This window comes from Cervus canadensis, chromosome 31, assembly GCF_019320065.1.
Source record: "Cervus canadensis isolate Bull #8, Minnesota chromosome 31, ASM1932006v1, whole genome shotgun sequence".
Lineage (NCBI taxonomy): Eukaryota > Metazoa > Chordata > Mammalia > Artiodactyla > Cervidae > Cervus > Cervus canadensis.
In genome coordinates, this window is record NC_057416.1 from 30073043 (window position 1) to 30098413 (window position 25371).

The 25371-nt window shown below is 43.9% G+C and overlaps 2 pseudogenes; both read left to right on the forward strand.

Moving 5' to 3' along the window:
• The first annotated feature begins 303 nt into the window (after positions 1 to 303).
• Positions 304 to 12793, forward strand: LOC122432417 (annotated as a pseudogene).
• A 493-nt stretch (positions 12794 to 13286) lies between these two features.
• LOC122432418 lies at positions 13287 to 18678 on the forward strand (annotated as a pseudogene).
• Positions 18679 to 25371: the final 6693 nt, after the last annotated feature.

Genomic DNA, 25371 nt, shown 5'->3' on the forward strand with positions numbered 1-25371 from the left:
GGTTTCCTCCAGACAGGGAATGTAAGTCATCAAGATAAAAGTGAGAAGGACTTAGACATAAGAGACAAGACATAAAGAGCCCCAAACCAAGCATCTTACATTCTTTATCTTCAAACAAGCAACTAGTGAACTAGTATATTATCATCTTCTCTTTTTCTCGCATGCTTTTTCTTTCCTCATCTGTTTCTATAGGAGATGAGAGCAGCCACTTGGGGAGATACTTGTTTGAACTGGAAAGCAATTTGTGTATAATGAAAGCCTAGGCATGGCCTGGCACAAAAATGAATATTAGAGTATCCTCAAATGGGGTACCTGGGTGAAGTCAGGTAGGTTGAAATATATAACCCTCCAGATTCTCTTATTGAAGAACAAAGACAACTCAAGAGAGGTAATAAAACATTTCCCAGCGTTCCAAGAGGAACCAGTCCACTTCCTTGTAAACTGCATCTTTAGGTCATTTTGCCCGGGTATTACTCTGTTAACAGAGTAGACGTTCAGCACATCCAGGAAGTACTTACTCCCAACTGGTGAACTTCTTGAGCTTCCCAGGTGGCGCTAGTGGTAAAGAAAGTGAAAGTGAAGTCGCTCAGTTGTGTCCAACTCTTCGAGACCCCATGGACTGCAGCCTACCAGGCTCCTCCGTCCATGGGATTTTCCAGGCAAGAGTACTGGAGTGGGGTGCCATTGCCTTCTCCGAACCCACCTGCCAATGCAGGTAGACATAAGAGATGTGTGTTCAGTCCCCGGGTTAGGAAGACCCCTTGGAGGAGGGCATGGCAACCCACTCCAGTATTCTTGCCTGGAGAATCCCATGGACAGAGGAGCCTGGCACCCAACTATGGTCCGTAGGGTTGCAAAGAGTCAGACACGACTGAAGCGACTTAGCACACACGCACGGTGAGCCTTGTAAGCAGTGCCTTCTGTGTTATAGATACAACACAGGGAGAAGGGGGAAGGAAAGAAATTGATAAACCATATTTCTCATAAGTGGTTTTACATAATGTTTATGATATCCTTGACATTTTTCACAATACCCTCGTTGATTTGGTATCACTACCTCCATTTGACAAAGGAAGAAACTATGTCACAAATAGAGTTCCCAGAAAGGATACCCAGTTAAATTTTAATTTCAGCTAAACAACAAACTTTAGCATGAGTGTATCCAAATTACTGAATTTAGCTAGTAAGTGATTGAATCCATATTTAAACCTAGTTAATTCAACCCCAGCACCTGTAAACATTTTCCTCTAGTAGAGGAAATGAAACAAAATATTCATCCACGAACAAAATTTTTTGTATTGGGAAAGCTTTAGTTGTAATGAAATTAACTCAATATATGTAGGGGAAAAAAGAGTGATTGAAAGAAAAGTTGTCAGAGACCAAGAATCCTTTTTAAAAATTTTTTAAGCTTAGCTAAGTCATCTTCATCTTTCTCTTTTTACAAATGAACTTTGTTTTTCTGTATACACGGCAAAATATATTTCCTTGCAATTCCAGAATTACAGCTGGAGTTGTAGGCACATCAGAGATTTAACTGGCCTATTTCTGTGTATCAGATCTTGATTTCTAAAAGAAAGTATGAAGAGGACTCAGCTTTGGCTTCTCCATCCAGCTATCAGTGGATGAAGAACAGGGTATCTCTGAGTGCAGGACTTGTCCTCAGGGAAGGGAGGCTAGTTCGTGACCTGGGAAGAGGTGCCACCAGATATCTACTGAGAAGACAGTACTACTTCTTTGTCACATTTCCCTGAGCCATTTTATCAATATAGCAGTTTCAGTTCAGTTCAGTTCAGTAGCTCAGTCGTGTCCGACTCTTTGAGACCCCATGACTCACAGTACATCAGGCCTCCCTGTCCATCGCCAACTCCTGGAGTCCACCCAAACCCATGTCCATTAAGTCGGTGATGCCATCCAACCATCCTATCCTCTGTCTTCCCCTTCTCCTCCTACCTTCAATCTTTCCCAGAATCAGGGGCTTTTCAAATGAGTCAGCTCTTCACATCAGGTGGCCAAAGTATTGGAGTTTCAGCTTCAACATCAGTCCTTCCAATGAACACCCAGGACTGATCTCCTTTAAGATGGACTGGTTGGATCTCCTTGCAGTTGAAGAGACTCTCAAGAGTCTTCTCCTATACCACAGTTCAAAAGCATCAATTCTTCAGCGCTCAGCTTTCTTTATAGTTCAACTCTCACATCCATACCTGACCACTGGAAAAACCATAGCCTTAACTAGATGGACCTTTGTTGACAAAGTAATGTTTCTGCTTTTTAATATGCTGTCTAGGTTGGTCATAACTTTCCTTCCAAGGAGTAAGTGTCTTTTAATTTCATGGCTGCAATCACCATCTGCAGTGATTTTGGAGCCCAGAAAAATAAAGTCAGCCACTGTTTCCACTGTTTTCCCACCTATTTCCCATGAAGTGATGGGACTGGGTGCCATGATCTTAGTTTTCTGAATGTTGAGCTTTAAGCCAACTTTTTCACTCTACTCTTTCAAGTTCATCAAGAGGCTTTTTAAGTTCTTCTTCACTTTCTGCCATAAGGGTGGTATCATCTGCATATCTGAGGTTATTGATATTTCTCCCAGCAATCTTGATTCCAGCTTGTGTTTCTTCCAGCCCAGCATTTCTCATGATGTCCTCTGCATATAAGTTAAATAAGCAGGGGGACAATATACAGCCTTGAAGTACTCCTTTTCCTATTTGGAACCAGTCTGTTGTTCCATGTCCAGTTCTAACTGTTGTTTCCTGACCTGTATACAGGTTTCTCAAGAGGCAGGTCAGGTGGTCTGGTATTCCCATCTCCTTCAGAATTTTCCACAATTTATTGTGATCTGCACAGTCAAAGGCTTTGGCATAGTCAATAAAGCAGAAATAGATGTTTTTCTGGAACTCTCCTGCTTTTTCGATGATCCAGCAGATGTTGGCATTTGACCTCTGGTTCCTCTGCCTTTTCTAAAACCAGCTTGAATATCTGGAAGTTCACAGTTCATGTATTGCTGAAGCCTGGCTTGGAGAATGTTGTGCATTACTTTACTAATGTGTGAGATGAGTGCAATTGTGCGGTAGTTGAGCATTCTTTGGCATTGCCTTTATTTGAGGTTGGAATCAAAACTGACCTTTTCCAGAGCTGTGGCCACTGCTGAGTTTTCCAAATTTGCTGGCATATTGAGTGCAGCACTTTCACAGCATCATCTTTCAGGACTTGAAAGAGCTCAACTGGAATTCCATCACCTCCACTAGCTTTGTTCTTAGTGATGCTTCCTAAGGCCCACTTGACTTCACATTCGAGGATGTCTGGCTCTAGGTGAGTGATCACACCATTGTGATTATCTGGGTCGTGAAGATATTTTTTGTAAACAAAATATTCCCAGAAAGGGATGGATAAGCCCTATGCATATCCAAATCCTCAGGCTCACAGTTTTTATATATATTTTCTAATCTAGACTTAGCCTCTGAACCTTCAGAGTAAAAGCTTAGCCCTCAAATGGTCTCACTTTCAATGTAGCAGAGAAATTTGAATTAAAAGTTCTTTACTTGCCAGCACCTTAGGGGAATGGGTACCAAAAATATGGCTAAAGAAATATTGAGGTATATGCAACCTTTGCCAGTATGTGAGCATTTCTGTTGCCAGTCTTGAAAAATAAAGCTGGCAGAGGGCCTCCTAGACTTATGTGCCAAGTGACACCATAACTCTAGAACCAAACCCTTTACCTAGAGATATAATGTACCCAAATGGCAACTCACTCCAGTACTCTTGCCTGGAAGATCCCATGGACAGAGGAGCCTGGTAGGCTATAGTCCAAAGGGTCGCAAAGAGTCAGACACGACTGAGTGACTTCACTTCACTTACATTTTGATATAAGTCATAACACTAGATCCTTTGGTAATATGGCAGATACTTAATTCATAATGATTATTCAATTCTTATCAATTGAAGAACTGACATGAAGACAAGATAAAGTGTACAATGAATTTAACAATATATGGCTCAGTAGTTTTTATGATTTTTTTTAAAAAACATTGACCTTTCTGAAATTGTATGAGAGCTACAGTCTTCCTCCCCGGAGAAAATTAAGAGACGTATGTCTTATATAAAAGACATCATATAAATGGGAGGGAGGTCATGGGTCACCCTACAGTTTCTCCATCTTCCCAGACCCATGATATAGACATTAAATAACCAGCGGAGTGATCACTAGAAGGTACATGGGAGTCAGGAGACCAGAGTACTTATTTCGGATATTTTGAGAAATAGCAAAAATGCCACCTATCCAATGGATGGTTCACATAAGCCTAGAGAAACACTGGAGCAACATTTAAAGGACTAAGAAGGATGTGTGAGGATCTCTTTAGGATTTAGTGTTCAAAATATGGTCCCCAAACCAGCAACATCTACAGTACCTGAAGGTGGGCTCCATCCCAGACCTGTTGAATCTGTTTCTAATTTTAACAAGATGTGTCAGTGATCCATACATTTAACTTTGAGAAGCAGGGCTTTCAAGGAGTATATATGTGTTCATGTATATATCCACAACATAGATATATGTAATATATATCTGTAATATAAATTGCACACCCACATAAATACCTACATACACACATATGCATACACACGTAAGCACATACACACATGGTAGCTTCTGACAAATAAAAAGATCTGGAGGTTTGGATTTTAATGAAAACTATGCCCTGCAACATTTAGCTCTTTGGCGTAGGTCCTATTTAAGACCTACAATCCATTCCAAACATCTGTAATTAGTTCTAAAATCCTTAAGCTGAGTACCTTTCAAACTATAAAGGAGTTAAGGGAGGTTAAAGTTCAGTCAAGTTGGTGAATATTTTCCTGGAGGAATAATAAACAACCTTCAGCTCCAAGGCATGGGTTGTTCCTTCCAGGTCAATGAAACGAAGAGCCCAGCCTCTCAAAGCCGTCTGTGTGGGTTCCTAGATTGGCATGCTTAGGGATCACGGGCAAGCGAGGAGAGGAGGCGAGAGAGGGAGGAAAAGCCCTCACACTAATGAGGTTTGAAAGGATACAGGATGAGCCCAGCCCTGCCTGCTGAGAAGAAAGGAACCCGAGCAGCTGATGCTGAGTTCAGACTAAACTAACCACAAGTCCCCTGGGGACGTCACAGGGTAAACCTGATCGTCTCTGTCATTTACAATCATTCTCAGACAGACTGCTCCTGTAATTTTACTGGGGCGCCAATTAACAGACCCCTGAAGCTCACGGTGGCGGGGCGAGGGGTGGAGGTGGGGGGAGGGAAATGTCCCAGGCCTCCTCTGGTTTTTGAAAAGGCAAAACGAGGCAGCCTTTTCACTGCTGTCTTCTGATCATTACCTCTGTCAAGGCGGGGGCAGGGGATGACTTCATTCAGGCATACAGGGCAAGGCGGCTCAGCTCAGGTGAGTGGCTGGAGCCAGGCTTTTCTCTCTGCCTTCATTTCCACTGTTCTCCAGAAACCTCAGGGAGCCTCCAGAGAGCTCAGCAAGCCTTGTTTCTTTCTCGCCTGAGATATAAAAGTGCTGATCAGCTTTCCCTCTTTCTCATCTTCAGGAAAATATCTTTGCCGCCATTCATCTTGCAGGAAACCCGGGAAAGGCCAGCAGATGCATCAAGAAGGCAGTCAAGAAGGACCACTGGTCTCTGAAATGTATTCCTTGGCTGCCATCCTTCCTGACACCAGTCTTTCTCTTGCCTTCCTGACACAGCCGGGCTTTTTCACTAGTCATCCACATCACCGCTTGATTCCCACTGCTCTGATTCACTCCTTAAGCCACCCCAGGCTCTGGCTGCAACCCCCATGATTCTGCTAAAAAGACTGTAAGATCATCAGTTCCTTTGAAGTCACTCGGTAGAGAAGTGTATTAAGTACTGTCCAACTTGCAGCCTGGGTGGGATTCAGCACAGCTGATCCTCCCCACCCCTGCCCCATTCGAAAATATTCTCTTCTCTCGAGTTGCATGATACAATGATCTTTTTAACTGTCCGTTCACTTTCCTGACTATGCATCTTCAACACCCCCTTCAATTCGCCTTTTATACAACCCGATAGGGTATTAGATATTAGAAGTTCGACTGTGAACTTCTTTTTTCACTCTCAGAGCTCAGTGAGTGATCTGCATAATTAAGTTGGAGAGCATCTTACCTGAAATTTGAGGACAGGGACTACTTACCTGTAGCCACTTTTTCTATGCAAGAACATGGGCTCAGATGAGCAGAATTTTTTAAATTTTAATAGAAATTGAGAATTCTGATTTTTACATAAAATATGATGCTTTTAAATATGTTTCTCATAGTCATGAGAGAGTAACTATAGCAGATGAACCCCTACTCCAAGAAAAATGTTTAAAATTGGTTAAAAAAGACTTTAAAATACCTGTTTAAAGTAATCATAGAGCCACACAGTCAGTAAGAACTTCAAAGGCTAAGATCCAAGAGAAAAGAAAAGCATTGAGGTGAGTTCATCATTCTCTGATGTTTTTCCCTCAGGGCATTTGCCAATTACTAAGTGGGACTAAACAAGAGATCAGGTTGGAATTCAAGGTTAAGGGCATTCAGCAGTCTCATGGGGGTGGATGGAGAAAAAAATGGAGGTGAGGCTTATCCAGGCAGGTGGGAATTGAAGGGACCAAGTTTTAGAGGAAAGAGAATGGAAACAGTGAGTGTGCTTCTTTTTTCCTTGAGGATATTATTTATTGCTAATACTTCCAACATAAGAGGCTCAGCAAACAAAAGAAAAGACCAATGAAGAATCTAAAAAGCCAAGCAGGCCTTCGGCCAGTCTCAAAGTGCTGGTGGGGTGCAGTTGGCATCCAAGGCTGGGTGAGGGCGATGGGCCCAGTGTTCTCAGTTGAGATTCTTGAAAGCTCTTCCTTCGGGGTTCGACTTCAAGCTAGAAGTAGACCAGTCCTCACAAAGCCTGAAACCAGCTTTAATGCCTCCCATTCCTGGACTGTATCAAGGGGACCAACCCCTACTCTATGTAACTTACTGAGTGAAAAAGTCAATAGATTCTCTCTGCCAGAAGTTAGCATGATTCAGAGTGTTTACACTTTTTTATGTCTAGAATCCAACATTCAATAAAAATAACTGGAGTCAGTCTCATCTCTGCCTTGTTTGATGCTTTTCTTGAGCAAGATATATGAGCCTCCAGACAGACCAGCAAGACTTGCTGCCTTCAGGTTTCTGAGACGCAGCATTGTCCACAGTATCTTTTCTTTCTTTTTTGCTTCAACAAATAAGTAAATAATTACCATTTACTGAAGCTAAGATGCGAAGAGTTGACTCATTGGGAAAGACCCTGATGCTGGGAGGGATTGGGGGCAGGAGGAGAAGGGGACGACAGAGGATGAGATGGCTGGATGGCATCACCAACTCGATGGGCATGAGTTTGAGTAAACTCTGGGAGTTGGTGATGGACAGGGAGGCCTGGCGTGCTGCAATTCATGGGGTCACAAAGAGTTGGACACGACTGAGCGACTGAACTAACTAAGTAACTAAGATGCTTCAGTCATGTCCGACTCTTTTGTAACCCTATAGACTGTAGCCCACCAGGCTCCTCTGTCCATGGGATCCTCCAGCCAAGATTACTGGAGTGGGTCACCACGCCCTCCTTCAGGGGATCTTCCCAACCTGGGGATCAAACCGGAGTCTTCTGTGGCTCCTATATTGCAGGTGGATTCTGTATTGCTGAGCCAGTGGGGGAGCCCAGGAATGGTAGTAGAGAGACTCAAATGACCTCAAATCAAGAGGAAAGAAATAGATAACGGAGACAACTCACAGATGATCTAGATATACTATGCAAAACACAGACTTCAAAGTAGCTATAACAGACACGTTCAAGAAACTGGATGCTACTTCCCATAGGACACCGGTGGCAGAGGTAAGGGATAATATTATTCTGACACAGGGAAGGAGGGGTTTCTGCCTGCTTGTTAACCGTGAAGGAGACAGTCTGGGAGGCTGGTGCAACAGTGATCCCAAAGGAGGGAGGCTGAAGAGGGAGGGGATATATACACAGTCATGACTGATTCTGTACGACGGAAACCGTCACAACATTGTAAAACAGTTATTCTCTAATTTAAAAAAAAAAATCAAAAGGTTGCCGGGGTGCTTTGGGGCCTGGAGCAGCAGGACGAAGTGTAGCAGTACCGCAGAAGAGAGGTCCGGAGAAAAGCTTCCGTGAACTGAGGCCGCTATCCAGTCGTGGGTGGACAGTGAGCCACGCGGGGTACCACATGGGCTGGAACCAGCTCCAAAATGTACTGAATGAAGTCTCAGACATCCCGAGGGCCCTGGCCAAGATCAGCAAGGACTGGAGAGTGGGGGAGCATCCACACCATCGGTCGACAGCATCAAGTGTCGAAGTGAAGGATGGGGACTTCCCTGGTGGTCCAGCAGTTAAAGAACCCTCCTTCCAGGGCAGGGGACACAGCTTTGATTGGGAAATTTGCTGTGAAATTAACTAGAGAGCTCTCAGGCAGCAACTACTGAGCCCCCACGCTCTAGACCCCATGCTCCACCGCAAGAGAAGCCATCGCAAGGCAGAAGCGCTTGTGCCATACTAGAGAAGCCCTGCACTCTGCAGTGAGATGCCGCACAGCCAAACAAAAATGTGAGGACGAAGGATGCAACCATGCAGCGCAGACAGCTCACTGCAGCTGTGGAGAACCTCAAGAATATCTTCTTGGGGCCCCAGATTGTGAGGAGGGCCCTGGACTTCATTAAGCAAGGGGTGCTCCTGCAGGCCCCCCAGAACCTGAAGCACCCCCTGTGCCTCTGGGATGGGCTAATGCACAAGTGCTACCACGTGGACATGACCCTCATCCTTAGCTCCTTCAGGAGAAAACAGGGGGTCTCAGTTGAGCTGGTCAAGCAGCCAGCTGTGGATGATGCCACAGAAGTCCCTGGCCACCATCCCTGTGACCCCATTTGGCTGGTCTCTGTTGTCAGGATCTGGAAAGGGAAGAAAAATTGGTGCATATTTGACCAAAAAAAATGCAAACTAGCTTTGTTCTTCCTAGAAGGTCCAAGAATTGGAAGGAGGAAATGTTTGCAAAGAGTCGACTCATTGGAAAAGACCCTGATGCTGGGAAAGATTGAAGGCAGGAGAAGCGGGTGACAGAGGATGAGATGGTTGGAAGGAATCACCAACTCAATGTACATGAGTTTCAGCAAGCTCTGGGAGATAGTGAAGGACAGGGAAGCCTGGTGTGCTGCAATCCAGAGGGTTGCAAAGAGTCGGACATGACTGAGAGACTGAACGACAATGTTTGCACTCTTGGACAGAATCATGACATGACTGCTAGAATTGAGGGCACATAGGCAGACCGCAGGTTATCCAACAGGGAGTGGTCCATCTCCCACCTGGAAGTCATATGGAAGCATGCCCTGGATGACCTCACTGCTGTCAAAAACCCCATGATTGAGTGCTTTCCTCCCCATTTAGAGATTTTCAGAAACTTGCTCAACCACCAAGCTCTGAAAACCTGGATGCAAATCTCGTGGGAAGATCTAGAAGCAAAAGAAATGATGAGCCTGTTTGACATGGGTCTTGAACACCCACCCACACAAGCACAGAGATGGTGGGGAACATGGAGCTGGTCCCAGAAATGGACGTCAGTGCCCTAGAGATTATACTTCCTTCAGATGTGGTGTCTGAACTGCTCCATATGTACGTGTCAGCTCCCACTTCAAACACTGTTGTCTGGCTGCAGAAATCACTAGATGCAGACCCTAAAGATGGCATGAAAGAGACAGAGCCCAGAGCTGACCCATGTGGGAACACTCCCTGCCATCACCTTCTAGATTTTCCAACAGATTCTTTGAGTTGTTACTCAGATAAGTGAAGATTTGAAAATAAAGGTACTAGTTAGTGTTTTCAGTAAATGAATTCTTTCTTTAAAAAAGTTTTATTGTGGTAAAAGTCACACAATATAAAATGTACTATTTTAACCATATTTGACCGTACAGTTCAGGAGCACTAAAGTACATTCATATTGTTGTGCAGCTCTCACCGTCATCCATTTCCTGAATCTTCCACCTTCCTGAACTGAGACTCTGTCCCCATTAAACACTAACTCCCCACCCCCCCGCCCCCCGCCCCCAGCCCCTGGCATCTACCAATGTACTTTCTGACTCTATGAATTTGACTCTTCTAGAGATGAAACTCAGTTGTAGACAGACCATCTGAAATACTGGCAACACCCACAGTGTTGTGGGTTATGTTATGTTCAGAATATGACAGCAATCGCCACAACTGCCAGACCTTTATGGAATCCCCATTCAGTTTAAAGAGGAAGTATTTTAAAAATGAAATGGAGGCTATTCTCTCAAATCATCCCACCCTCACCTTCTCCCAGAGTCCAAAAGTCTGTTCTTTACTTCTGTGTCTCTTTTGCTGCCCTGAATATATTCCTGTCTTTCTAGCATTGAAACATGCATATTACCATGTGTAAAATAGATGACCAGTGCAAGTTTGATGCATGAAGCAGGGCACTCAAAGCCGGTGCACTGGGACAACCCAGAGGGATGGGGTGGGGACAGAGGTGGGAGGGGGTTTCAGGACGGGGGGACACATGTGCATCCGTGGCTGATTGATGTCAATGTATGGCAAAAGCCACAATATTTGTAAAGTAATTAGCCTCTAGTTAAAATAAATTAACTTAAAAAAAAATGAAATGGAAGAGTGAGCCAAATATGGATGGGGTTTTAGACACCATTGTTGCAAGGAGGCTACAGCAGGTCTAGAATCTGGAGCAACATCTAGATGAGCCCCTGGCAAAGAAGTGGCTATTAGGCTCAAATACTGTAGCCATCGTCTGTGTTACCATGGCAGCATATTTCAATGATGTTGCCAAAATTCAAAATCATTTAAAAGGAGGGTGACAGCAAGTGGGGGTGGGGTCCCTGTCGGCCACCACGCAGAAGCACATCTCATCCTGGAGCACCAAGGAGCACAAGGAGGGTGCCAAGAAGATGGTCAGGGAGGCTGAGCAGCTCCACTTCCTGTTCTGGAAGTCTCCAGATTTGGTAAAGATGCAGGTGGGCACAGTATTACTACTGTCGCCCTTGCAGAAGTCATTAAACTAGCAAACCCTCTGTGCTCTGCCTGGAAGTTTCAACTTTGATCAGCAAATACCCAGACATCAAGGGTGACTGCATTGGCACACGGCTGGCCACCCAAGGGGACACCTGCCTGGACATGAAGTCAACCATCACTGAGGCGCTGGAGCAGGGCCTGCAGGCAGGAGAGCCAAGCTATGCGCCCATCTTCAAGGGACTCACAGCTCCCAGTCTGAACGTGGGATAACTCCGCCAGTAGCCCAGTGGTTTCCAGCCTTATGTACCTCATTCTGCACGCGCCACCCCCACCCTCAGAAATGAGCTAAAGAGGAAGAGACTCTGGTGGTTCTCGATGGGTGTTTCAGGTCCTCTTGCTTGTCCGCTGTGGGGTCTAGCTGATGTCTACAACGTCTCCGAACACACAGCTTTCTGAAGAACAAGTGTCCTACTGCCTGTGTTCCTCCGGCTCTCTCATTTCTGTGTAAACATCCTTGGAGAGGCAGGACTCTGCTGGAAAATGCCTTACGGTTGAAAGTTTATCACAGTGGAAAAAACATGTGGAGAGGGAAGAGGCCCTGTCTTCCTTCCCTGGGGGGTCTCCACCCTGCTGCTTAATAAAAGGGTTGAAACTTCTCCACAGACCTGAAAACAAACTGGAGAAATTTACCAGAGAATGATAATCTATCAAAAAAGCATTTTAAAAGTACAAGAAATAAAATTATAAATGTCAGAGTTGAGTTAACAGCTGTATGAGTGGAGAGGAAGGTAAAATTAGTGAATTGGAAAACAGGTTAGTAGAAAAGAAAAGTACAGAGTAAATCCTGGAAAAGAAAAATATGCATAAATGTGTTTAGGAGACATATGAGACATGGAAATAAGGTGCAAAAATGTACTTAAAGTCCAAGGAAAATAGGAGTGAGAGAAACTGTGAGCATGTGAGACAGAGAAAAATATTTGAGGAAATACTAAGAATTATCCTAAACTGAAGACAACAACACATACTTTTAAGTCTCTGTGAACCCCAACCGTGACTAATGAAAAAAATTCCTAAACATATCATAGTAAAAAATCTTCAAATTAAACTAAGCTAGAAGATTTTAAAGGCATCTGGAGTTTTTTTTTTTTTTTAAAGACACATTATATCCAAAAAAGTTACAACAGGATTGAAGGTTGACTTCTCTACAGAAACAATAAAGCAGGGAAATAGCACATTTAAAGTTCTAAAAATAAACAAGCTAAAGACCTATCCTTCTATGCTCAGTGAAAAGATGATTTATAGATAAATGCAAAATATAAAAATTACCAGACAAACAGAAGGTGAAAGAATTTATCACCTTCAGACTAATATTTCAAAAGAAATGCTAAAAGGAACTATTTAGACAAAAAGAAAAGATTCATAAATGGAAATGCAGTAAAGAAGGAAGAGCAGGAAAAGGTAAATACATAGATAAATGCAAGTTAACATTGTTTTTTTTAAACAATCAGTTCAGTTCAGTTCAGTCACTCAGTCATGTCCGACTCTTTGCGACCCCATGAACCGCAGCACGCCAGGTCTCCCTGTCCATCACCAACTCCCAGAGTTCACCCAAACCCATATCCATTGAGTCGGTGATACCATCCAACCATCTCATCCTCTGTTGTCCCCTTCTCCTCCTGCCCTCAATCTTTCCCAGCATCAGGGTCTTTTCCAATGAGTCAGCTCTTCACATCAGGTGGCCAAAGTATTGGAGTTTCAGCTTCAGCATCAGTCCTTCCAATGAACACCCAGGACAGATCTCCTTTAGGATGGACTGGTTGGATCTCCTTGCATAGTAATATCATTTTGTGGGATTTAAAATAAACATGGGAGAGAGATAAATGGAATTTAAGATAACTAACATTTGTGTCTTGCTGGAAATTGACAGAAAACAGTGGTGAAAATACTACTTTTTAGTAACTTTATTAAGTGAGAGAGGCACATCATAATCTCTTGGATAAATATTAAGAGAATAATACGAGGAATGCATAATGAACGAGAAAAGAGCAAAATGGAAAAAAAAAGTTTGATTAATCAAAAAGAGGAGAAGCATGTAAAAAAAAATTTTTAAGGCCAATAACAATCAACTAATGAAATAATGGCTACACCAATTTACATTCTTTTGTGGTTTCAAACAAATTTCAGAATTGTTTGCTCAATTACTGTGGGAAACGCCCTTTGAATTCTAATAGGGAACAAACATGGTCCAACAAAGAAAAGTCCAGGGTAAGATGGCTTCACTATTGAATTCAACCAAACGTTTAAAATGTACTTAAGGCCACCCCTTCTCAGTCACTTCCAAAGAGAGGCAGCTAGCGATGCCTCAAAGCACGTTTCCTCTGTAGGGTGTATTTGTTCTGCAGTGAGAGGGCCTCCCCAGAACACCCATCGACCCTAATGACAGAAGCAAAAGTCCTAGCTGATTTTGGCTGGAAAGCAAATGAACTCTGGCCAAAAGCAGTGCTATGCAGGGCCCAAGTGAAAGTGTGACATGGGGACAGGGTCGATGGATGCCAATCAATTCAACTACTCTTGATAAACTATCTGACATTTGAGGAGTTACAGTTTGAAGGAGTTAGGTGGGAAAAGGCCCTCTTGGTGTGTACATTGGCATCCTTATGAAGGGCTTCCCTGGCAGAGATCATGGCTCAGTGGCTTTCGTTATCAGATTGGATGCTGTCTGTAGGGAGGGAACATATACAGTTTATACCATAACATTGTTTATTTGCTTCTGGAGTTCTTATATAATTCCTCTTTCTATACCCCTTCTTTTACCTTTCTTAAAATGTGACTTAAGGTAATCTATTAAAGAAGTAAGGAAATTATACTTCCTGTTCCTCCTACCTGCATCTCCTCTGGGACCTGCCAGGTTGTCGGTCTCTCCATGGTGACTGAGAAGGGTTGGTAAATTAGACCAGTCTAGTGCTTTTGCATTCAGGAGAGGGCCGAGCTTCTGAGTCCCTCTGAATCTGGCTGTCTTCCACCATAGCAGGGACTATTCCCTTATTTTGAACAGAAAAGGTCACGTTAATAGTTGAACAATTCTTCTGAGTGGTCAGTTGATTTTACACAGGGATTTTTTCCTGTGTTTGGTGCTTGGATCTGCTGTCGCTAGAGAGGCTACGCATAAGGACATCAGCTGACTCGGTTGATTTTTCCAAAATTTTTACAGAGACAGAGGGTGGTGGGGGTTGGGTGTAGGGGAGGAAGGTTCAGGAGGTGAAGCAAGAGATGGGGAGGGACAGGGAGAGGCAGATGAGGCTTCGCTCGCTTGTCTGCTCTTCATCTCCTGCTGTGTGGCTGGGCTCCTAACAGGCCGTGGACCCAGTCTCCAGGAGTTGGGGACCCCTGACTTAAAGCAATGACTACCAACCATCATGGAAGTTTGTGGAGGGGGAGGGGTTGGTTTTTTTAGATCATGCTATGTGCATGCAGGATCTTAGTTCCTTGACCAGAGATCAAACTTGTGGCCCCTTACACAGGAAGCTCAAAATCTTAACTACTGGACCATCAGGGAAGTCCCTTAAGGGAACTATTTTAATGATATATCAATCAGCATTGCCATACAAGTGTTCACATGACTGTTACCCTTCCTATTACTAGAATCCAGGGACAGGGCCTCCCTCTGCCCAGAATCCAGGCAATTTGAGGATAATGACAAACAGGGGAATTCTGAAATAGCTGGAAAAAGCCTCACTCCTTAAATGAAATCTAGTCACCTGAGCAGTCACACCAGAGACAATCAATAAACCTCTCAGAATGAACTAGTAGCCAGAGATGGATGCTTTTGCTTCATCATTTACTTACTAGGGGCATCATTTACTTACTGTGTCATCAACTCGTGCTGCTTCACAGGTAAGAAACTCTTAGATTCGCTGGCGGTACACAAAGAAAGACAGCAGTGCCCAGGAAGCAGCTAGAAAACTAGAAAGGAGGGGGCTGGGAGGGTTGTGAGTTGGGAGGGAAGCAGAGATTTGATTCTGAAGAGAAAAATCCTTACTGGGTCAAGGCCGCTTTTGCATAATTCTATTATCACCAGGAAGAAGAGAAATAATCATATTAGGTGAGTGCTGCGCTGCTCGACGTGGCTTGTCTTACCTTACTTTTGAAGTCAGACAGGTTTAATTGCTTTGTGTGAGTGAGTTGTTCAGAAGGCACCCAATCAATAAGGCAGGTGCTGCCAGAGCGAAGCGGGGGAAGTTTTTGATGTTGACAATGACATATAATCTTGTGCAGAAAGGAATAATCCATTCGGTCACAGTTATGGGGAAAAAAGGTATCTGTGTGTTGCTCTGGGGAGCAGGGGCGGTGTCACCCGGGAGGGCGGGCTCCAGGCAGGCCGGCCACAGGGCATCAGAGTGCTGGTGGGTCAGCCCAAGAGCGAGGGCTGCCCCTTCTGGAGCCTCCAGTCCTTCTGTGCAGAGTAGTGGGCCTCCACAGCTGCACAGGAGGCTGTCAGCGTCAGCTCCAGCACATCTTCTGCTTACAGAGCCCACGCATCTTGCAAATGTGCATTTCAGTGTCTGCCCATCATTGCCTCTTTGTGAAGTCCAGTGCAGTCCCCAGCAAGGCTCTGCTCATCCACTGCTCAGGTGACTCCAGGTGAGGCTTGTCAGGAAGTTCCCCCACAATGGACCAGAGGTGGTCAGGGAATTTATTTATTTATTTATTTATAGCCTAGATTCCACTGTAGAAATACTCAGTATGAGGAAAGAGAACAAAAGTTGTGATAGTCAATTGTGAATGTCTTCCAAATTCAGGTGATGGTTGCTTGAAATTGGCCCTAGTGGTCGTACTTGCACCACAGAACCCAGTACATTCTACAAATAAGGGTTTGTTTATTTTGTGAGAGTTGGTTGTTAAGCCCCTACCAGCACAATACTGGGTGAGGGCAGAGGGCAGAAATAAGAGCCTAGAATTTAACATCCTTAATTAACCCTCTATTCCCCCTCTCCTAGCAGCTGCTCAGATGGTTCATTGAATCTCTCCTCTTTACCTTGACAAGCATCACAGGTCATAGCTCACTGCAGAATATTTCTTGTGTGCTTTTGTCTTCAACCAGATTTGTATTTTAGAAAGGTGACCCTGGCCACAGTGTGTTGGATAGACTGAAAGGGTATAAAATCAGAGATCCTATCAAAGGCAAAGACATCAGATAGTGGTATAATTGCTTTTATCCAAATAAAAGATGAGACCTGAATTAAGGCAAGATAAGTGGGAAGAGAGGACAGACCTAATGGATTCTCCAGAAATAGAATTGGCAGGATTTATTGATTGATGGGGGGTGTCAGGGTGAGAAAAAGATAAGAGTATATGATAACATCCAAGTTTTTTTATAATTCTGCCATTCCTCAACACAGAAGGAATAGCAGATTTTGGTGGGAAATTGATGACTTTGGAACAAGCTGAGAAGCCTAAGAAGCAGGTAGGTGGAACTAGCTCTCAGAGGAGAAGAGTTAACTTGAATACATTTTGAAAGCAAGAACATGGTGGTAAGTGACAGCAGGTGATAAGAAGGTATCACCCAGAGATGGTGTGAAATGAGAAGAATCCAAGGAAGAAGCAGTCATAGAAAACAACATGAAAAGGCACTTGCAGAGAATTAAGACTCCACAGATGACAGAAGAAGGCTGGTCAGTGAAGCAGTAGAGATCTAGGAAGAAGCAAAGTGAGACAAGTCATAGAATTGAACAGCCATTAAAATAACATACCAGGCCATCACAATATTGTAAAGTAATAATTCTCCAATGTAATTAATTAATTAAAAAATAAAATAAAATATCAGGCCATGATCAGAAAAGATGAAGTCAAACATAGACTTCAGATGTTTGAAGAACAAGTGAGCAGAAAGTAGAAATAACAGAAAACAAGCAAAGGAGGAATTCTAGGCTTGGGAGTTAAGGAGAGTCATTCCCAATTAGACTGTAGATGACACACATGGTAAAAAAAAAACTATTTGCTCTTCCAAACCTAAGTGCTAAGTAGATAGTACAATGCAGGGTCAAGGGAGGACTTTATTTCTAAGAGGGACCACAGACTTGGTCTGTGCAGAAAGGACCAGTGGGGACAAAATGGGCAACTTGGGAGGGAGATGCAGTAAGGTCTAGATCGGGGTCCCCTAACCTCTGGGATCCAATGCGTGATGATCTGAGACAATAATAAGAGTAATAGAAATAAATGTAATGCACGTGAATCACCCCCAAACCACCCCCCACCCTCAGGCAATGGAAAATTGTCTTCCACAAAACGGGTCCCTGGTGCAAAAAAAGGTGGGGACTGCTGGTAGAGCCAGTCAGGGGGCCTAGATCTTAAAGAGGGAATGGCCTTAATGCAAGAAACGACATCTCTTCCTGCAAGACCAGAAATATGGATATGAGAATACATGCAAACATAAATAGCTTCTGGATGCTGGAAACTGAGGGAGCTTATGCCTCATTTTCTCTTAAAGTTCCAAAAAGTTAAGGAGAGTGGCAGGTTTTTGAAATAAGCATCACGAGGAAGGGGGCATAACACTCTAAGGATAACATTATAGTTTAATGCTCTAATGCACAGACATAATTTTATTGTTCTGTGTTTTTTATACATATCAGGCCCCCTTTAGCATCTGTACCGTCATAGATAAAATAGTACATCTTACCCAGAATTACTATTACTCATTTGTCTACCCACCTGTCTATCTAGAAATAAACTTAGAGTTTAAAAAAAGGCTTCTAGCCCAGCAGATTGCCTGAAGTATACTGGGTAATTAACAAATATTTAATGAATGATTGAGTAAATGAGTAGATGTTGAATTAGTCCAGCCTTCCCAACTCAACTGTAGACTGCATCGTGTCTTCAAGTTGGTAAGCTTCCTCAAAATGAACTGGGCATCTTAGAAACCAAAGTGTTGTTGTAAAAGATCAAGAAATACATTCTCAGAGAGAAACTTCAAAGGAGGGGCCAATGGAACACAAAAGCAGCTCTACCCAGGGACTTCCCCGGGGGTCCGGTGGCTAAGGCTACACACTCACAATGCCAGGGAACTGGGTTCGATTCCTGGTCAAGGAACTAGATCTTACATGCTGCAGCTAAGACCTGGTGCAGTTAAATTAAAAATATGCTTTTAAAAGAAACAGCTTTTTTTCTGTCTGACATCTCAGTGAGGTGACAGCGGTAGCAGCCGCCCTCCCAACTTCATTCTGCCACCTGAGGAGAACAAGAAGAAGAAAGATGCCAGAAAGTCAGCCAAGCAAGACAAAGATCCAGTGAACAAATCCCGGGGCAAGCCTAAAAAGAAGTGTTCCAGAGGCAGAGTTGGAAACGAGCTCAACAACCTAGTCTTCTTTGACAAAGCAACATATGAAACTCTGGAAAGAAGTTCCCAACTCTAAGCATATAACTCCAGCTGTCGTCTCTGAGAGAATGAGAAATCCTGGTTCCCCGGCCAAGGCAGCCCTTCAGGAACTCCTTAGTAACGGACTTAGTACACTGCTTTCAAAGCACAGAGCTCAAGTAATTTATTCCAGAAACACGGAGGGTGGAGATGCCCCCACTGTGGGTGAAGATGCAGGAACCCAGTCCGCCAACTGCATTTGGCAAAATAAAACTATATGAAAGCAAAACAAACAAATGGCTCAACCTGTAGCAGAAAATACAATGATGTTCCCCCTCCCAATAGTTCGGTTTTGGATTTTTTTTTTTTTTCAAGTTTTAGGGAAAGTATCCTTTGAGCATCCAGAAGCCTTGGGATTTCTGATTCTTAGTGGAATCAGCAGGTGACATGCAAGGGTTATCAGCATCCCTCGCCCAACCTGTTTGCTGGCTTCTTGAACCGTCGCCCCCATAACCTATAGAGACTGAGGCCCAGAGAAGGTAACCAGTTAGTGTCAGATGTGTCCCTGCGTTGTGGGTTTCCCAGTTTGAAGCCTGGACTCCCTGTTGCCAGCCGTCTGTGCTGACAGAGAGAACAATCCCTCAGGCAGGTTGTGAGAGGCGGTCTCTCTCTGCCCTGCTCTGAACGTCCCACAGCAAATGCTAGCGACAGGGAAACATCTTAATACAGTGTGTTGTTTAGCATAATTGATGTGCAGATGCGGCGGAGGGAGAAACAAGCTCAGTTAATTGGTCTCTCAACCTACATTAGCTTTTGCATCTCAGCCAATTAGGCAGGGGCCAGAGGGCCCTGTGCGTGGCCATTAGATCCCTCCACGCGGGTCGGGAAAGGTGCTGGTAGCCGGTTCAGACGACTCCGACGTGCGCTGTACGCAGTTGCACTGAGGCCAAGCCATCTGTCCATTTAGGGGCAGGAGACCTTAAACAACCAGCCCGGAAGGTGTAAAACAAGGTCTGGGCTCTCCCACGGGCTGGAGGCATCTTCGAAGCGTCTGGATTTGAAGGATGTAAACCTAATACTAGTCCTACAGCCATCTTCCTAATGAACCCAGAGCCCGGTTCTCTTCTCTGAGCCTCAGCGTATTTGGAAATATCCTGGACATAGAAAGGAAGGGCATGTTCCAAGGAGACACTGTAAGATCTCTGCTCAAAGTGAGATCCTCAGACCACCACCTGGTTGGAGGGTCAGGAAGGCAGATCCCAGGCACGCTCCTGACCGGCTGAATCAGAATCTGCATTTTAATATTTTTAAATTTATTTATTTGGCTGCGTTGGGTCTTAGCTGCAGCACTCCGGGTCTTTGTTGCATCACGTGGGATCTTCATTGCAGTGCATGGACTTTCTAACGGTATGCGGGCTTATTAGTTGCTCCATGGCATGTGGGATCTTAGTTCCCCAACTGGGGATCAAACTCACATCCCCTGCATTGTAAGGTGGATTCTTAACCACTGGGTCACCAGGGAAGTCCCAGAACCTGCAGTTTACCAAGATTCCTAGGCCTTCCATGTGCCTGTCAAAGTCTGAGAGGCAGCATTCCAGGCCAAGGGGCAGTAAGTACATTTTATTAGAACTCAGCATGTCCATTTGCTGATCTCTTGATTCAGTGGCCTTCTTGCTACAGTCATGGGGTCGAGTAGTTGTGCTGGAGATCTTGTGTCCTGCATGCCTGAAATAAAGAGTTGGTTCTTTATGAAGAGTTGGCCCACCCCTGTTCTGGGCAGAAAATCTCTGCCACCAATTCATGTGGCCAACATTCCTGTTAGTCCTCAGAGGGCAGGTGACTGGCAGATGTTAAATTTACTGTGTAAACATTGTCACGGGCATTAGGGACAGTGGAGGAAATGTCAGATGATCTTCAATTCAGGTGCTGAGGCATCTGTAAGATTACATAGACACCAGCAAAAGTTGGCCAACACTGAACTTTCTGCTACTTTGCATCAGATGTTTTAAAGGATCCTTTCTCTCCCTCATATGCAGAGTATAAAGAAAAAATGACAATCTTGCACTCTCAATCAAGCGATCTTTGAACTTCTATTTCTCTGTTGCATCCTTGGAAGCATGTTCATGGTGACCGAGAAAGATTCACTTTTTTCTAAATATACCAAGAGGTTACGTTGATTTTATGTCAATTTGGGGAGGTAATTTTATACAGGATGAATTTTGCAAAGAGACTACATTCTTCTCCAGTTGAATTTCACCAGGGTGAAATACGAAGGCAGGTGTGACTGTTCTGCTTTATATATGGCAAAAGGCTTGTTGAAAATACGCATTCCTTGGTGCACGGCATAAAGAGCTTATGCAAAGTCTCCACGAAGACTGCAGTGGCTTATGGTAAGGAAGAGGCCTGCTCAAGCAACATTTCTGAAATTGCTGAGACAGTTTCATAAAAGATCCTGGCCTGGAGCTTCTAAACTTGTGCTCGCAAGCATGTTAAAAACAAGCACCTCCCTGGTTTTGGAAACCTTTGGAGTTTTCCAAGCTAGTGCTTCCCAAGTCAGTCTCTGTCCTTCTGTCTCTCTGTCTCTGTCTGTCTGTCTGTCTCTCTCTCACACACACCCCCCATCAACAAAAGCCGGGCTGCAAAAGACTCCAGACGCATGCATCAATCATAATCGTACCAGTGCCAGCAGTCATGTAACTGCTTAAAGACCTCAACAGCCTTCTGGCACTTAAAGGGGGAAAAAAATCATCTAATTAATCACAGGTGAAACAGCTTGGACTGTCTCCAAAAGACCCTGAATTTACTGCCAAGCTTTGATGCTAATTTTCTTTCTAAGTAACCCCCTGAAGAAATTTACGATTAGGTAATTAAAGTAATGAATAAAGAGATACTTAGGTAGAGGGGAAAGAGGAGAGGGAAAAGTCCATATTTTCCATCCTGCAATAAACACATCTGGGCATGCACCATTTGAAGACCCCAACTTAAAGGTCCCCAAGTGGCTTTCTCTTGAAGAATATTTTAAAAATCAGTATTTGAAAGACCAAAATGAAGCATACAAATGAAGTTGGAGCAGGTCATTTGGTAGAGTCTGTAAGACAAAGAAGGAAATCTGCCTTCTACCAGATATTTGCTCTTGACTCTCTTTTTTTTAAGCCACAGCTTGTGTCCTGTTGGGAGGTCAGTGCCAGTTTCTCCCTGCAAGCTGATTGGCTAGCATCACAAGTTGGAGGTTAGCCAATTCCCCCATCTCCCTGCTGTGATAGATCCTAGTTTTCTGAGTTTAATTGGCTGGAAGGAAATTGCTCCCATCTCTGGTCAGGAAGCGTTCAGGGGAAGGCCTTGAATTTTCTCATCCCGGCCCTGATCCTTCCCTCTGTCTCTGACGCTCAATACTGGAACATTCCAGGAATGGGAGCTTTAGTTAATTGGCTGCTTTGGGTTTCAGAGTTAAACGGTAATACCCCTTGTTTAAAGGAATCAGAGTTTCTGCTAGCCTCCAAAGTGCCTAGAGCTTCAATCCTCCCTGGAAGATCTTGTTAGCAAGTCTTATTCATCTTAGGAAATATACTGTGATAAGCCTAATGCTTTTTAAAAAATAATTCAGAATTGTGACTTTGTGAATGGAAAGTTCTTTGCTCTGATTCATATCTTATACCTTCAAGATAGTTTATATGTTTTTTTTTTTTTTTTTTTTGCAGGTCAGATCAGAACAGGTCTCCTTTTCATTTCCTCACTGAGTCCAGCAGAGGGTGGGTACTATTTTCGGACTGTTACTTACTTGCATCACAGTGTTATATTAACAAGATATGCAGAAATAGAAAAACAAATACTATATGTGAACGCATATATGTGGGCTTCCCCAGTGGCTCAGTCGGTAAAGAATCTGCTTGCAATGCTGGAGACGTGGATTCGATCCCTGAGTCAGGAAGATCCCCTGGAGAAGGAAATAGCAATCCACTCTAGTTCTTGTCTGGAGAATCTCATGGACAGAGCTGCCTGGGGGGCTACAGCCCATGGGGTCACAAAGACTTGGACGCGACTTAGCAACTAACCCACCAAGTGTGGAATCTGAAAACCTTTGTATAGATGATCTTCTTTACAAAGCATAAACAGAGACACAGATGCACAGAACGAAAGTATGGATAGCAAGGGAGAAAGGAGGAGATGGAATAAATTGGGAGACTGGAATTGACATATATATACTGTTGACACTGTGTATAAAATAGATAATGAATGGGAACTTACAGTATAGCATGGGAAATTCAGGGCTCTTTGGTGACTTAAATGGGGAGGAAATCCGAAAGAGGCTGCATATGTATATGTGTGGCTGACTCACTTTGCTGTACAGTAAAAACTAACACAGCAGTGTAAAGCAACTATACTCCAGTAAAAATTTTTATTTTTAATTTTTTTAATTTATTTTTTATTTTCATTTATTTTATTGGTTGGAGGCTAATTACTTTACAATATTGCAGTGGTTTTTGCCATACATTGACATGAATCAGCCATGGATTTACATGTGTTCCCCATCCCGATCCCCCCTTCCACCTCCCTCCCCATCCCATCCCTCTGGGTCTTCCCAGTGCACCAGCCCTGAGCACTTGTCTCATGCATCCAACCTGGGCTGGCGATCTGTTTCACCCTTGATAATATATATGTTTCAATGTTATTCTCTCAGATCATCCCACCCTCGCCTTCTCCCACAGAGTCTAAAAGTCTGTTCTGTACATCTGTGTCTCTTTTTCTGTCCTGCACATAGGGTTATCGTTACCATCTTTTTTAAATTCCATATATATGCGTTAGTATACTGTATTGGTGTTTATCTTTCCGGCTTATTTCATTCTGTATAATGGGCTCCAGTTTCATCCATCTCATTAGAACTGATTCAAATGTATTCTTTTTAATGGCTGAGTAATATTCCATTGTGTATATGTACCACAGCTTCCTTATCCATTCGTCTGCTGATGGGCATCTAGGTTGCTTCCATGTCCTGGCTATTATAAACAGTGCTGCGATGAACATTGGGGTGCACGTGTCTCTTTCAGATCTGGTTTCCTCGGTGTGTATGTCCAGCAGTGGGATTGCTGGGAGAAGATGTGTATAATGGCTACCCACTGCAGTATTCCTGCTTGGGAATTCCCCTGGACCAGAGCAGCCAGACAGACTACAGTCCTTGGGGTCGTAAGAGTTGGACATGACTTAGTGACTAAACCAGTAGTAGTTTGTGGGCTTCTCTGGTGGTTCAGTCAGTAAAGAATCCGCTTGCAGTGTGGGAGGCTGGGGTTTGATCCCTGGGTTGGAAAGATACCCACTCCAGTATTCTTTCTTACCTGGAGAATCTCCGTGGACAGAGGCGCCTCGCAGGCTGCAGTCCGTGGGGTCACAAGAGTAGGAAGCAACTGACCAACTAAGTATAGCACACAGGAGATCGTAGTACATAAGTACTGATTCAGAGATATACCTTGGAAATTTACTTTTTATTTTTCACCAAGTTAGTGTCTGACTTCATGTGTCTACTTTTTTCCCTCCTGCAGGTGGAGGGGTGAAAATAATACTCAGAATTTTGATGTAGGCGGTTAGAGATTTCATCCTCTTGAGTTCATTTCCAAGCTGAGGGGAGTGAGGCTCAGAGAGGTAAAATGATTTAGCAAAGATGCACAGGTACCAAGAAGGTAATTAAGATTATAGACTCTGAAGCAAGATACAACTGCATTGGTAAACTGCTCTGCTACTTACCAGCTGTGGACCTTAAGAAACAACTTGCCTTCTGACAGTTTTTTCCTGATTTATAAAATGAACACAATGATGTTCTTGAGTCAGAGTAAAGGTTAAATGCGCTAATATAAGTAAGATAATTAGCACCATGTAAACACTCGAAAATAGCTTTTATGAGTTTTATTTATTGATTTTTAATTATCACACAGTTCATTGTAATTTTATTTTTATGGAGTCAATTCTTTTCCATTATTCACAATTCCTTACTGCCTTCCAAGGGAGGTAGGCTCACCTCAAGGGTGGCCTTTGGTTGCTTGGGCCAGATTGGGGGGGTTCAGTATTCCTATGTAGAGGAGCTGAACCAGAGCTAAACTGCTCTGTGTAATGAAATGTCACCCATTTAAGAGGCCTCTAAGTCAGACCTTCATCTTCTTCCTAGCCAACCCAGAATGATACAAGACTTGAATCTCATGCCTCGTTGAGGAGTGAAACATCTTTTTCCCCAGAGAAAGCAAAGTCAGGATGCGTGAAACCCAGAAGAGAGGTAGAGGGTGGATTGGGGGTCATTCAGCAATTTTGGTTCCTTCCTGGGTCCTCCTGAATCAGCCAGAGTTGAAGGTCCTCATTTACTCAGCCTTCCATCACCCCCACCTCCTCCCCGCTCACAGACGCCTGCGGGCCTAGTTCTCCTCTGAGCCTGTACTGAGGCAGTAGGAGAATCCTGCCAAATAGGAATTAAAAATGACAAAACAGCTGATTAGATCTGAGGTGACAAGAATGAGAAATAAAAGCCATTAGCGCCTATTTGCAACGTGCCCTGGGCGAGTCAAGTTTCAAGGTGTTCCTCCGAAGGTTATTAATGGCATGACAGTGTTTTCCGTGCAGGCATCTGATACGTGAAATCACACCAGTGTACACGCTCTGCATTCTAGATGCTAAGAGGGGCCTGCCCTCATTTATTTAGCCTCACAGATTTGAAGAGACACCCTACCTCGGCTGTCAGGGTGAGAGCTAGTGTCAGTACCTACTCAGTGCTAGAAAGAAACAGAGGCCCGCAGTAAACAGCTTTCTTCTACAGCCGGTCGGCCTGTTGGCTAAGCCTGCTCTGCTGCCTGATTTTTGTATGGCCAGCGGGCATAGAATGACTCTTTCGTTTTTTATTTTTAATTAATTAAATTTTGGGTCTTCATTGCTGCATGTTGGCTTTCTCTCGTCGTGGTGCTCAGCCTTCTCACTGCAGCGGCTTCTCTTGTTGCGGA